The following is an 8,552-nucleotide window of genomic DNA, read 5'->3' on the forward strand; positions in this document are numbered from 1 at the left end:
GAGAGAGATAGACACAGCCAGTCCTGCACCTAAAGCACAAGGAAATGCTGACTTTGTCGGTTAATATGCAGAATAGGGGTGGGAACTCACACTCAGACTGAAGGGATCATGTTGATGAGAATTTAAACAAGATGGAAAATTTGCTTAGCTGTGGCTAGAGGGAGGAATCTCCAGGATAACCTTCACTATGAAAGTCACTTCAGGGATCAGAAATTACCCAACCGGGAAAAGGAAATGGGCCAGTGGGGGTGGGAAGAAGCTTTGTACTGGCTTCACAAGAATACAGTGTCTACTTAACCTTATATTAGGTATAACCATGGAGTGGTGTTTTGATCATTTTAAAGGTAAATGGGAGAGAAGCTTTTCTTTAGTTTAGGGTATAAGTTGACTATGCAATAATGTTGGACATTTTATTCATGGATTTTATAGTCTTCAATACACCTTAGCTCCCCAATCTGCTTCAACATAGTTAGATTTAAAATTCTGTTGCTGAATCTAAACTATTCAACCACAATTTCACGAGCTAAGTTTAATCATAAATGCTGTTTTGACACACTTACTAATACACTGTTGAAATACATGCTACAGCAGCAATTATTCCACTGCATGTTGTGGGCAGGAAAGATGATGCCACTGTTGTGTTTACAGTCTATGTAATTTTAGTCTTCATTCATATACATGAATGTACTTGCAAGATTTGGTTTGTTCATTACAGTTTTTAAAGATGGGGAGAGAGAAACGTTGGGATAACTTTTCCGTAACACGTGGGTGTCTACAGCAGATGTGTGTTTAGACAGAGTGTTTTAGTGGCATGACATTTAATAAATGAATACATTTGGGTATGCTTAAATCAGAAGAAAAGATAATATTATTCACACAATACCCCAAAGGTAAATTCAATGAATATTCATTTCTCCCATGTGTGCATATATATACACACACACACAAACAAGTAAAGACGGATTCTAGAGAATGATGCATGCATATTAGAATCCCTACAGTGCAGAAGGAGGACATTCGGCCCATCAAGTCTGCACTGACTGCAATCCCACCCAGGCCCTATTCCTGTAACCCCACATATTTACCCTCTTAATCCCCCTGTCACTAGGGTCAATTTAGCATGCCCAATCCACCTAACCTGCACAGCTTTCGAGTGTAGGAGGAAACCCAAGCAGACATGGGGAGAATGTACACAGACCCAAGGCTGGAATTGAATCCAGGACCCTGGTGCTGTGCGATCATGCTGTGCCACCGTGCAGCCCCTGAATCTGAATACATGAAGCAAATCACATTTAGCTTGATTCTTTTAAGACGTAGATGCTGCAGGCCTGGATGAGTCATGTCTCATAGTTCTTTGGAGATTAATGGAAGTTGGATGTCTCTGAATTTCTAGACAATGTTCTGGCTGGGTTTCTGTAGAGTAAAATCTTTGCAGGTGAAAGCTAATTAATCCCACTCCCACTACCTGAGTTGACTGATTGTTAAGCAGATTTCTGATCTCCTGGCTGGTGGAATGGTCCCTCTTATGCTGTTGGTTTCTAGACTGATTGGTTTCTCCCTCATCTGATACCTGAAGACAATTTTGATCACATGGTCAATACCTCTATTGTTCAACTAGAATGGTTTGGAGGTCCGAAGCCCTTGCTACTTAACAGGAATTTAATGGCTTATTCACACCTATATATGAGATCATAGACAAAGCACAAGTTTCAATGGTAGTGACAAGAAAGTGAACGGCCCCTTTATTTAATTTATTATTGTCACATGTATTGGTATACAGTGAAAAGTATTGTTTCTTGTGCACTCTACAGGCAAAGCATACCGTTCATAGAGAAGGAAAGGAGAGAGTGCAGAATGTAGTGTTACAGTCATAGCTAGGGTGTAGAGAAAGATCAACTTAATGAGAGGTAGGTCCATTCAAAAGTCTGATCGCAACAGGGAAGAAGCCGTTCTTGAGTCGGTTGGTACGTGACCTCAGACTTTTGTATCTTTTTCCCGATGGAAGAAAGTGGAAGAGAGAATGTCTAAGGTGCGGGAGGTCCTTGATTATGCTGGGTGAAGCAATATTGTGAAGTCTGGTTTTTCCTCCACTACAAACATGAGGAAAAAGGCGCTGTCGGTCCTACTTTGCATACAGTCTAAGCCTAGACAGGGGAAAGATGCTTTACATTAACAAAATCATGGGACTATTTATAATGAACTGCAGACAGAGATAGTCTTCCCCATTATGTCTTTGCAATAATCTGCCAGTGATGAGGTCATTAATAATGCAATGCATGTTTCTAATGATCTGTCAATCACTTGATTGTTTTTTTTTTGCCTTTTAAGTCTTTCTGAATTACAGTAAAAGTGAATGGAAATCAGGAGAGCACTTACTTTGCCAGGAGCAGTTTGTCTGTAGGGGCGGATCAGACTTTGGTTGCTCATTTCACTGTGCCTGCAGTCTGACCCGTCTCCAGGCAGCATAACCTAAGGGGCAGAAACAGTACGCTTACTATCACATCTGTCACTGTAACCTAACACAGAGGCAGCGTGTGATGAGGGCAGGTCATTGTTTACACTTTTATTTTATAAAACACTCTGCCCTTAAAGAGTAAAAATTCCCAATATTACCTTTAGCTTTAATATACACAGTGTCTCTAAGTGCAATGCCAGGTACTGAATTAGTGTTTTAAAAGTCCTTTTTTTCCTCCTTTTTACTGGTTTTGAATACTACTTTTCAATGAAGTTTTCTAAATCACAAAGATCAATTGTAAAACATTCATAAATTAAACATTTCTAACTAGAAACAGTTAACTGCACTGGACACAACAAAAGCCAATGAAACTCAGTAACATCCGCTGAAGACTTGTACTCCAGAACTAACCGTGCCCCTAGCCAAGATCCACTGAGTTACAATCAGAATTTCTGCCCCGTTTTACTTTATTTTACTTTGCTGGTTTCATTTTTGTTTTGCTTTTGGGCAGCAGCTATGCAGAATCTTGCCATTCGCATCTCCTCCAGATATATCTTTTGTTTCATTACTTGTCCCATGACTGCTCCCTTTGGCCATGCCACATGAAGCCATTTTATTGAATCTTTCCTGCCCTCCACCCTGTCTCAGATCTGCCTTTTTGTTTGTCTTCCCACCCTTCCCACTTGCACTTGCTCGAAACCTATTACATATCTAAGTGTAATCATAGAATCCCCATCATGCAGAATGAGGCCATTCAGCCCATCGAGCCTGCACCGACAACAATCCCACCCAGGCCCTATTCCCTGCAACCCCACATATTTACGCTACTAATCCCCATGACACTAAGGGGAAATTTAACATGACGGGGCGGCACGGTAGCACAGTGATTAGCACTGCTGCTTCACAGCTCCAGGGACCTGGGTTCGAATCCTGGCTTGGGTCGCTGTCTGTGTGGAGTTTGCACATTCTCCTCGTGTCTGCGTGGGTTTCCTCCGGGTGCTCCAGTTTCCTTCCACAGTCCAAAGATGTGTGGGCTAGGTTGATTGGCCATTCTAAATTGCCCCTTAGTGTCCCAGGATGCATAGGTTAGAGGGGTTAGTGGGTAAATATGTAGGGATATGTGGATAGGGCCTGGGTGGGATTGTGGTTGGTGCAGACTCGATGGGCCGAATGGCCTCTTTCTGCACTGTAGGATTCTATGATTCTATGACCAATCAATCTAATCTGCACGTTTTAGGACTGCACAGCGGCACAGTGGTTAGCACTGCTGCCTCACAGCGCCAGGGACCCGGCTTCGATTGCTAGCTTGGGTCAGTGTGTGTGGAGTCTGCACATTCTCCCCATGTCTGTGTGGGTTTCCTTCGGGTGCTCCAGTTTCCTCCCACAATCCGAAAGATGTGCTAGTTAGGTGCATTGACCCGAACAGGCACTGGAGTGTGGCGACGAGGGGAATTTCACAGTAGCTTCATTGCAGTATTAATGTAAGACTTACTTGTGACTAATAAATAAACTTTAATTTACTTTACTGTGGGAGGAAAATGGATCACCCAAAGAAAACGCACACAAGCAGGGGGAGAATGTATAACCTCCACACTGACAGTGGCCCAAGGCCAGAATTGAATCCGGGCCCCTGGCGCTGTGAGGTAGCAGTGCTAACCACTGTGCCACCGTGCTGTGTTCCCCAATCTAAAGAAAGGTCACGGACCTGAAACATTAACACTGTTTTTCTCTCCAAAGATCTTGCTAGACTTGCAGAGCATTTTCTGCTTTATTTTTGACCTCCAGCATCCACAGTAGTTTGCTATTGTATTAGAGCTAAATTCCAAAACTGGGGTGAAAATTATCGTCTTGACATCAAGGCAGTTTTTAACCAAGTGTGGTATCAAGGAGCACTGGTAAAATTGAAAGCAATGGGAATCAGGGGGAAACTCTTCACTGATTGGAGTCATTCCTATCTCACAAGAAAATGGCTGACGTTTTTGTAGGCCAATTATTTCAGTCCCAGGACATTGCTGCAGGAGTTCCTCAGTGTTGTCCTCAGTCTACTTCAATTGCTTCATCAATGACTTGGTCTTCCATCACAAGTGCAGATGTTCGCTAATGATTGCACAGTGTTCAGTTCCATTTGTAACTCCACACATACTGAAGCAGTCCAGGTCTGTATGTAGCAAGACCAAGGGCAGCATTTAGGCTTAGGCAAGAGGCAAGTAATGACCAACTCCAACAAGGAAATATCTGATTGGCTCTCCTTGACATTCAACAGCAATACTATTGCTGAATCCCTCAACATCAATATCAATATCAAGATGGCGGATCTGCACACTGAGGTAATATGGGCTGAAGTTAGAAATAGGAAAGGAGCGGTCACGTTGCTAGGAGTTTACTATAGGCCCCCAAATAGTAATAGAGATGTGGAGGAAGAAATTGCTAAGCAGATTATGGATATGTGTGGGGGTCACAGGGAAGTTGTCATGGGGGACTTTAACTTTCCAAATATTGATTGGAACCTTTGTAGGTCAAATAGTTCGGATGGGGCAGTTTTTGTGCAGTGTGTGCGGGAGGGTTTCCTGACACAATATGTGGATGGGCCGACTAGAGGTGAGGCCACATTGGATTTGGTACTGGGAAATGAACCGGGCCAAGTGTTAGATTTGGTTGTGGGAGAGCAATTTGGAGATAGTGACCACAATTCGGTGTCTTTTGTTATTGCAATGGAGAGGGATAGGGCCGTACGGCAGGGCAAGGTTTACAATTGGGGGAGGGGTAATTATGATGCGATTAGGCAAGAATTAGGGGGCATAAGTTGGGAACAGAAACTGTCAGAGAAAGGAACTAATGAAAAGTGGAACTTTTTCAAGGAACAAATACTGGATGTCCTTGATAGGTATGTTCCTGTCAGGCAGGGAGGAAATGGCCGAGTGAGGGAACCATGGTTCACGAAAGAGGTGGAATGTCTTGTGAAAAGGAAGAGGGAAGCTTATGTAGGGATGAGGAAACAAGGTTCAGATGGCTCGATTGAGGGTTACAAGTTAGCAAGGAATGAGCTGAAAAAGGGGCTTAGGAGAGCTAGGAGGGGACATGAGAAGTCCTTGGCGGGTCGGATCAAGGAAAACCCCAAGGCTTTTTACTCTTATGTGAGGAATAAAAGAATGACCAGGGTGAGGTTAGGGCCGGTCAAGGACAGTAGTGGGAACTTGTGTATGGAGTCAGTAGAGATAGGCGAGGTGATGAATGAATACTTTTCTTCAGTGTTCACCAAGGAGAGGGGCCATGTTTTTGAGGAAGAGAAGGTGTTACAGGCTAATAGGCTGGAGGAAATAGATGTTCGGAGGGAGGATGTCTTGGCAGTTTTGAATAAACTGAAGGTCGATAAGTCCCCTGGGCCTGATGAAATGTATCCTAGGATTCTGTGGGAGGCAAGGAATGAGATTGCAGAGCCTTTGGCTTTGATCTTTGGGTCCTCGCTGTCCACGGGGATGGTGCCAGAGGACTGGAGAATGGCGAATGTTGTTCCTCTGTTTAAGAAAGGGAATAGAAATGACCCTGGTAATTATAGACCGGTTAGTCTTACTTCGGTGGTTGGTAAATTGATGGAAAGGGTCCTTAGGGATGGGATTTACGACCATTTAGAAAGATGCGGATTAATCCGAGATAGTCAGCACGGATTCGTGAAGGGCAAGTCGTGCCTCACAAATTTGATAGAATTTTTTGAGGAGGTAACTAAGTGTGTTGATGAAGGTAGGGCAGTTGATGTCATATACATGGATTTTAGTAAGGCGTTTGATAAGGTCCCCCATGGTCGGCTTATGATGAAAGTGAGGAGGTGTGGGATAGAGGGAAAGTTGGCTGATTGGATAGGTAACTGGCTGTCTGACCGAAGACAGAGGGTGGTGGTCGATGGTAAATTTTCGGATTGGAGGCAGGTTGCTAGCGGTGTGCCGCAGGGATCAGTGCTTGGTCCTCTGCTCTTTGTGATTTTTATTAATGACTTAGAGGAGGGGGCTGAAGGGTGGATCAGTAAATTTGCTGATGACACCAAGATTGGTGGAGTAGTGGATGAGGTGGAGGGCTGTTGTAGGCTGCAAAGAGACATAGATAGGATGCAAAGCTGGGCTGAAAAATGGCAAATGGAGTTTAACCCTGATAAATGTGAGGTGATTCATTTTGGTAGGACAAATTTAAATGTGGATTACAGGGTCAAAGGTAGGGTTCTGAAGACTGTGGAGGAACAGAGAGATCTTGGGGTCCATATCCACAGATCTCTAAAGGTTGCCAGTCAAGTGGATAGAGCTGTGAAGAAGGCCTATAGTGTGTTAGCTTTTATTAACAGGGGGCTGGAGTTTAAGAGCCGTGGGGTTATGCTGCAACTGTACAGGACCTTGGTGAGACCACATTTGGAATATTGTGTGCAGTTCTGGTCACCTCACTATAAGAAGGAGGTGGAAGCGCTGGAAAGAGTGCAGAGGAGATTTACCAGGATGCTGCCTGGTTTGGAGGGTAGGTCATATGAGGAAAGGTTGAGGGAGCTAGGGCTGTTCTCTCTGGAGCGGAGGAGGCTGAGGGGAGACTTAATAGAGGTGTATAAAATGATGAAGGGGATAGATAGAGTGAACGTTCAAAGACTATTTCCTCGGGTGGATGGAGCTATTACAAGGGGGCATAACTATAGGGTTCGTGGTGGGAGATACAGGACGGATATCAGAGGTAGGTTCTTTACGAAGAGAGTGGTTGGGGCGTGGAATGGACTGCCTGCAGTGATAGTGGAGTCAGACACTTTAGAAACATTTAAGCGGTTATTGGATAGGCACATGGAGCACACCAGGATGATAGGGAGTGGGATAGCTTGATCTTGGTTTCAGATAAAGCTCGGCACAACATCGTGGGCCGAAGGGCCTGTTCTGTGCTGTACTGTTCTATGTCTATGTTCTAAGAATGTCACCATTGACCAGAGACTTAACTGGATTAGCCATATAAATACTCTGGCTCCAAGAGCAATGACTGTTATTGATGTGGTGAGTCCCCAATGCCTGTTCAACATGATAAGGGCACAAATTACTTGCCTGGATGAGTGCAATTCCAACAATACTCCAGAAGCTAAACACCATCCCACACAAGCAGCCTGCCTGATTTGTACTTCGTCCACCATCTTAAACATCTAAAATGTGCAATGGCTTGCCAAGAATCCTTAGAGCACCTTCAAAACCCATGATCTCTACACCTAGAAGGACAAGCGGAGCAGACAAATGGGAACACCACAAAATGCAAGTTCTCCTCCAAATCATGCACCATTCTGACTTGGAACTATATTGCTCTTCCTTCATTATTGCTGGCTCAAAAACCTGGAACTCCCTCCCTGCACCGAATGGATTGCATTACATAGGATTACATAGAATATGCAGCTCGCAAACAGACCAACTACTCCATGCCAGTTTTTATGTTCCACTCAAACCTCCTTTCATCTATATCGACATTGACTATCTTCTATTCTCCCTTGCTGAGGTTCACCCTAACTGAATCTTCATTTCAATCACTTCCTCTGATACTGAGTTCCACATCCTCACCAGTCTTTGGGTGCAGAAGCTTCTCCTGAATTCCCGATTGGATTTCTCAGTGATCATCTTATACCGTTAGCCTCTGGTTATGCTCTTCCCCACAAGAGGAAACATTCTCTCTGTGTCCACTCGTCCTTTCATAATTTTAAGCATCTCCACTAGGTCACCCCTCAGACTTCTCTTGCAAGGAAAAAAGAAACCCAGCTTGTCGATCTTTTCCTGATATGTATACCCAGACATTCCTGGGATCATCTCTGTAAATTTTCCACTCCCTTTCCAGGGCACCTAGATCCATTGTAGAATATAACAGCTAGAACTGCAAACACAGTAATCTAAGGGCTGAATTTTACATCCATCAGCCGGCTATACGCACTCGGTGGGTTTAGAAGCGGACACACTGGAGGGGATTCAGAGGAGATTTGCCAAGATGCTGCCTGGGATGCAACATTTAAGTTATGAAGAGAGGTTGGATAGGCTTGGAGTGTTTTTGTTGGAGCAGGAAAGACTGAGGAGTGACCTGATCGAGGTGTACAAGATTATGAGAG

Source organism: Mustelus asterias, chromosome 2, assembly GCF_964213995.1.
Source record: "Mustelus asterias chromosome 2, sMusAst1.hap1.1, whole genome shotgun sequence".
Taxonomy (NCBI): domain Eukaryota; kingdom Metazoa; phylum Chordata; class Chondrichthyes; order Carcharhiniformes; family Triakidae; genus Mustelus; species Mustelus asterias.